Source organism: Triticum urartu, chromosome 2A (genome assembly GCF_056163025.1).
Source record: "Triticum urartu cultivar PI428250 chromosome 2A, HENAU_Tu73, whole genome shotgun sequence".
NCBI lineage: Eukaryota > Viridiplantae > Streptophyta > Magnoliopsida > Poales > Poaceae > Triticum > Triticum urartu.
Genome location: NC_141874.1, coordinates 345,858,638 through 345,865,279, shown reverse-complemented (window position 1 = coordinate 345,865,279; position 6,642 = coordinate 345,858,638). Strand labels below are relative to the sequence as shown.

General features: G+C 51.6%; 1 long non-coding RNA gene across 1 annotated transcript; it reads right to left on the bottom strand.

Annotated features, from left to right (window-relative positions):
• Positions 1-4,004: 4,004 nt before the first annotated feature.
• LOC125536841 (uncharacterized) lies at positions 4,005-5,914 on the bottom strand. The gene is made up of 2 exons (XR_015616390.1): positions 5,308-5,914; positions 4,005-4,579 (listed from the first exon to the last, which is right to left on the bottom strand). It is a non-coding gene; the product is annotated as an uncharacterized LOC125536841 (long non-coding RNA).
• Positions 5,915-6,642: the final 728 nt, after the last annotated feature.

Here is a 6,642-nt window from a genome sequence, read left to right as displayed (position 1 = left end):
AGAACGCAAGTCCAAACTTCGACCACGCGCGGATGTACCATTCAAGCTGCTTGCACGTTACAACAACAACGCATACAAGATCGACATCCCTCATGACAAGTACTCCGTGAGCGACATCTTCAACATCAAAGATCTCTCGGCCTACCATGGTGATGAGGATTTCGATCCGAGGACGGATCTTCCCGAAGGGAGGGGAGATGATGTGGAGCATCCCAAGATCATCCCCATGGACGCACCTACACCTCCAACGACACCACTTGGACCAATGACACGAGCCCGAGCCAAAGCTATCGAAGATAAGGTGAACTCACTCCTCTCCGAACTTCCACTTTCTATGCATGAGACATGGCTACTACCTAAGTCCGAGGTGTTGTGCGTGATTAGGCACCAAGAGGGCCCTCCCGAAGATGCGCATGAAGATGTACAAGTCCCCAAGTCCACGGATGAGGAGAGCCAATGGAAGGAGCCAAGAGCATCTCCCAGGCCCCGGACATCCGACCAAGGCCCCGGACATTCGGCCCCTAGAGCGTCTTCCACTACAGCAGCACAGCCGCCGGAAGCTACAGGCCCCGGACATCCGGCCCCGGCAGCCCGGACATCTGGCCTCTCCCGAGCCCCCGGACATCCGGCCACCGGCCCGGAAATCCGTCCCCTCCGAACCCGAGAGCAGCAAATGCCACCACTCCAGCCCGGACATCCGGCCCCCCAGCCCGGACATCCGGCGTCGCTGAAAGCCCGGACATCCGGCCTCCCATGTCTGCGCACAATGAAGGGCCGAGGACCGTGTATCCCTTCTCCCCCCTAGACTATATATACTCCACCCCGTACAACTTTCTAGGGTTAGCAAAGGTTTAGCTCATGTTTGTGTGAGAGCTTTGCTCATCCACTTGGTTACCTTCTCCACGGAGATTCGAGCCTCCACCGGAGAAGATCCCCCCAAGCGGATTCAAGACCCCTCTTTAGGGAAGAACTCAAGACCTCCTCACGAAGAAGATCGGCTACGATGAGCAGACCTAGCCTCCCTTATACAAGAGCAGGCGTTCCAATCCAACCCGGCGCGCGTCGCTTAGTCGCTGACGTCACGAAAGCTTCGGCTGATACCACGACGTCGAGTGCCCATAACTATTCCCGCGTAGTTGGTTAGTGCATATAGGCCAGTGGCCAGACTCAGATCAAATACCCAGATCTCGTTAAGCTCGTTATTTTGAAGTAACCGCGAACACCGACCAGGGCCAGGCCCACCTCTCTCCTAGGTTGTCTCAACCTGCCCTGTCGCTCCGCCTCAAAGTAATAGTTGGGGGCTGTCGGGAACCCAGGCCCACCACTACCTGGGTGGAACCACCTGCCCCTTCAAGCCCCAACATCGGAATCACTTGCGGGTACTCAATGAGCCAACCCGGCTTTAGTCACAACATGTATAGTATGTATGTATAGTATATACCCGTGATCAACACCCGACGTGATCATGACCCGATAGTATAGCATGGTAGACAGACAAGAATGTAGGGCCACTGATGATAAACTAACATCCTATACTAAGCATTTAGGATTGCAGGTAAGGTATCAACAGCTGTAGCAACAATGACAGGCTATGCATTGGAATAGGATTAACGAAAAGAAGTAACATGCTACACTACTCTAATGCAAGCAGTATAGAGGAGAGTAGGCGATATCTGGTGATCAAGGGGGGGCTTGCCTGGTGGCTCTGGCAAGAAGGGTTCGTCGTTGATGTAGTCGATCACCGGGGTACCGACATCGGTCTCGGGGTCTACTGGAAAGAAGTAATGGAGGGGAACACAATAAATAACAGAGCAATCAAAGCAACGCAAAGGATAACATGGCAATACGCGGTGCTAGGGTGACCTAACGCAGTAGTAGGCGATACCGGTGAAGGGGGAATCATCCAGATATGTATTCCCAGTGTTTCGCGTTTTCAGACAGGCGGACCGAAGGGGGAAGGTTACAGGTTCTCTATGCTAGGGATGCGTGGTGGATGAACGGACTGTGTATTCGGATTCGCCTCGTCGTTCTGAGCAACTTTCGTGTACAAAGTATTTTCATCCGAGCTACGGATTAGTTAATATGATTTTTCAAAGTTTATAGTATTTTCTATGATTTATGGAATATTTTTATTTAATTTAATCCGAATTTGACCAAGTCAAACTGACTAGCCAAAAGGAAGGATGTGTCCCACATGTCATTGACACATAATTCAATTGATGGATAAACTAAAATGGAGGGGTTAAATTAACATAAAGGGCCACATGTCATAGGCTAGCAATTATCCAAAGTAGTACTAATTAGTCTAACTACTAATTAGCTACTAAACTAAATAGGGCCGGTCACATCCAGAGACGCAGCCGGCCACACACACGCTGCATACACACACACACATCTCACAACTACAAAGGGCCGACCAGAGGCACGGCCGATGCTAGGCGCCGACAGACCGGTGGAAGCGTGCGCCGGTCAGCTAATGACCGTTCGATCAAATTAATTTAATCCGTCCGATCGTATGTTACGTGGGTCGGTCGTCCTTTTTCCTTGCTTATTATACTATATTAATAAATCCACAAACCGTTATTACTCCATACTTCATGCGTTGCCGTACTTGACGCCAGAAAATAAGGAGATCGTTTACTCCTCCCACACTCAACGCTGGATGCCGGCCCTTGTGTGCGTCATCGGCCCAACGCCTCCAGCCATGGCCGCTCGTACGTCGCGGCATAGGTGTCGGTGGCGTCCAACCAGCCGTCCCATGGTCTCACAACTTCGAGCATTGCGTGTCGCAGGAGTCGTCGTTCGTTGTAGCACCTAGTCGCCACAGTAGTAGCATGCCACACGGCCGTTCCAGCGGCACCATGCACCACCGCGCAGCTCCTTCGGTGTCACCACTTGCACCATGGTCAACTCTGCCATCGCCGGTTGAAGCTTTTTCTATCGCCGATTGTAGCTTTTTTGGATGCCCGTTGTAGCTTTCTTTGGTCTCAGTTGCAGCTTTCCTCACTGCGGTCGCAGCTTTCCCTATCACTGATTGCCGCCGTCGCTTCACCAGTTGCAGCTCCATCGTGGGACGGTTGCATCTTGTCGTAGCAAGGTTGCAACATTCCCCATGGTTTCGTAGTGGCCGGGCGCCCTCGTTGCCAGTGGTCGCCGTTCGCAGATCCGCCCTTGCCATTCAAGTAGGAAGTAGTCGCCCCGTAGAAAAACGCCGCCGTCTTGTAGCAGGCTGACACCTATGTCATTGCAGGACCTAGTAGCCGCCATCGTAGCACATTCGTCACTGCATCGGTGTGCTGCCGGCCGCAGCACTCAACGTCGCCGCTCACACCATCGACGCATTCAGTTGAAGTTTTTTCTCACACCGGATGAAGCTATTTCCATGCCGGTTGAAGCATTTTTCATAAGTTCAAGCTTTCCACCATCCGGACTGAAACTTTTTTCATCAATTATTGAAAGCTTGTTCTGTAAACGGTTGCAACATCTTTCGTTTTGGGTTGCTGGAGCCTCTGGCTTACAAGGAATGATAAGATCTTCAGACGGGCTCTGATTCATCTAGCTACTTGGAAATTCTACCTAAGAGAAAGTCTACAGATCACTACTTTTCAAGCTAAGCATGAAAAGGCCACATTGATCAATAATTGGATAACATTTCATCTGTAATCATTACGATGTTTCATAGAACCGGTATTGGTTGACATTCTTGCTCGGACATGGCATGTCATGTAACATTTGTACTTTGTTGCATTTTATAATGAAAATTACCGTAGAACGATTGTTCTACGGTCTCGGCTCAAAAAAAAACCTTCTTTCGTTTTGCAGTGCCCGATTGAAACTTTGTATATCTTCCAGTTGAAGGTTTTACACCTATGGTTGAAGCTTTTTAAGTAACGGTTGCAGCTTTTTCAGTTTGGCAGTGGCTGGTCGAAGCTTCCGCTGTCGATGAATGAAGCTTTTTCGATCTAGGCTTGAAGCTTTTTTTGTCAATGGTTGTAACACCCATATCGGTGGTTTCAACATCTCCGCCGCCCATCTGTTTTTATTCATCAGTTCCAGCTTTTGGATTCATCGGTGGATTCTGTAGGAAAAAACAACGATGGATGCAACAAAAATGGCGTCGCTACCGTCGGGGCTCAGGGCGCCGTCATGAATGGTTGCAGCAAAACATCGCGTCGGTGATAGCAAAAACGACGACAGATGCAGCAAAACGTCGTCACCGCCGTCGTGGGTCAGGGCGTCTTGCAGCAAACGTCAACGACGATGGATGCAGCAAAAACAACGTCGCCGCTGTCATGGGTCGGGGCGCCATCATGAATGGTTGCATCAGTCTTCATCGCCGGTGGTAGCATCCTGTAGGCCGGATGCAGCTCCCACGTTTGCCTGTTCCAGCTCTCGGCGTACATGGTTGTCGCATGGCCAACGCCGTGTTGCCTCATCCTGTAGGCACCGATGCAGCGCCCCGCATAGCCGGTTCCAGCTCCCAGTGTACATGGTTCCAGCTCCCTGTTGTACACGGTTGTAGCATGGCCGTGGCCGATGGCAGCACCGCGCGCACGGGCCGCAGCTCTGTAGATGCACCCTACACAGATAGGAGGAGGAAAAGTGGTGATGGTGCAGTTTGGTTGGGGACGACGGGGAGAAAACATCCAAATGCGGTCCTTGCTAGAGAAAAACGAGTAGACGAGGTCCATGAGGAAGAAGATAAGGCCGAAAAGGGGAGAGTAATAAATGCCTGGGCCACAGGTCAGTGTGTCGCGCGTCCAAGTGACCGGCCGAAACATTAGCCGGTCAGCCGGCAGCAAGCGTTTCCCATCCGGCTATGCATGTTGTGCACACACACGCCATGCCCAAGCATCAGCAGCAGCCGGCTGCAGCAGTAAACAGAGCAGCAGCAAAGCGAAGCAGAACAGCAACGCAAGAAGGAGGAGCAGCAGGGCGAGCAGGGGGCAAGAGGAGCAGCGGCTGCGGAATCGGGCGAGCAGCGGTGAGGCCATGCGCGGGAGTCGGGCTGCGCGAACGGGCGGTGCGCCGTCTCGCAGAGGCGGGCTCCGGCATGGCGCGAGGCCAGGGCGGCAGTAGCATGGGACATCACAGGCTGTAGGCGCGAGCGGCGGCCAGCGGTAGCGGCAGGATTAGTAGCGGCCGCAGCAGTACAGAGCAGCAACATGCAGTCGCGGTAGAGAGCAGCAGTAAGTATGCATACGCGTACTAGAGCTTCGGGGCAGCCATGGCGAACGAACCTCGCGAGGCGGACACTACGGGCACAGATCGAGCCAGAAAAAAGTAGCAACCAGAGGAGAGGCTCACCGCGGTGCCGAAAGTGAGCTCGAGGTGGCCGGGAAGGAACCGGAGATGAGGGATCGAGCGACAATGGCGCCGGCGGCCGTGGGTGAATAGGTGGACGATGCGTCGATTGCAGTGGCGTTCTCATCCGATCCAGTGATGTAGTCGATGTAGAGGTCGATGGTGCTGCTCCTGGACAATAGTGTGCCGCGCTAGAGGGCTTCAGAGGACGTCTACGACAATGGCACAACGGCGGCTTTGCTCGGGTGGGCTCGGGATCGGGAGGGAGATGCGTGGGGGAGGCGAACGAGGGGAATAGGGTTCAGAGGGGATTGTAGGGCAGCGGGGGCTCATCTTATCTATCACCGTGACCGTGGGATGGCCAACAGCGCGACATCCACCGCGTGGACGGCGTGCGAGCAAGGCTCGACGTTCCCCTCGGCGAGAGGTTGAGGAAAAGGCCGGCCAGGTTGGGCCGGGCCAGCCTGTAGCAGGGGCCGGGCCGATGCACTGTGCACTTAGGCCCAGTGCCCCAGGGAATTTCCTTTTCTCCTTTTTTTTGGTTTTAGTAATTTATCTTACTATCCAATGATCTTAGTTTAGTAAGCAACTTGGCACTTAAATACTAGGCCATAACTAGGAGTGGTCCAAATATTTTGAGGTCAAATGGACTTAATGATATATTTGTTTATTATAAAAGGCTATTTAGTTGATGTGGGACCTCTTTACAATTTTCCTAGGAACTACTAGGTGAGTCAAATAATGTTGTTTTATGTATGAAAAATAGTTAGTGAAAATTTGCAACCAAACCTACATTTTTATTTTAATGTTTGAAGAAGTAATAATTTCACTTGCTAATTAAATTTGAATTTGGGTTTGAATTTTATCCAGGGGAAATTGATCTTTGTAATTAGGGTGATATGGAATCATTAACGTGGGATTACTATAGCCGGATTTTTCGGGCATCACAAGCAACCACTAATGCTATATGGATCACAATGGGTTAGGTTGCGGAAGTCAGTGGTGGTGTAGCGGATGATGTGGTCGAAGCCCTAGGAAAAGATGCCAAAGTTCACAAAATTTTATGGTGTAAAACCATGGAGGTAGTGTTTTATGGTAAGGGGGATGTCAAGAGCTTCAAAACGAGCTAAAGAACGTCAAAATCGGAGTTCGAATGAATTAGTTATGGCCGAAACAAGAATCAGCCGAAGTATGAAACTACAGGTTACGGGCGTCCGTAAAAGGATGGATGTCTGGGGCCCGGACGTCCGGAGTGCTCGGAAATCCGTAAATTTGGCTCGGGTTAGGGGTTCAGGACGTCCGTAAAATGTCGGTCATCCGGTGGGTCGGGGTCAACGT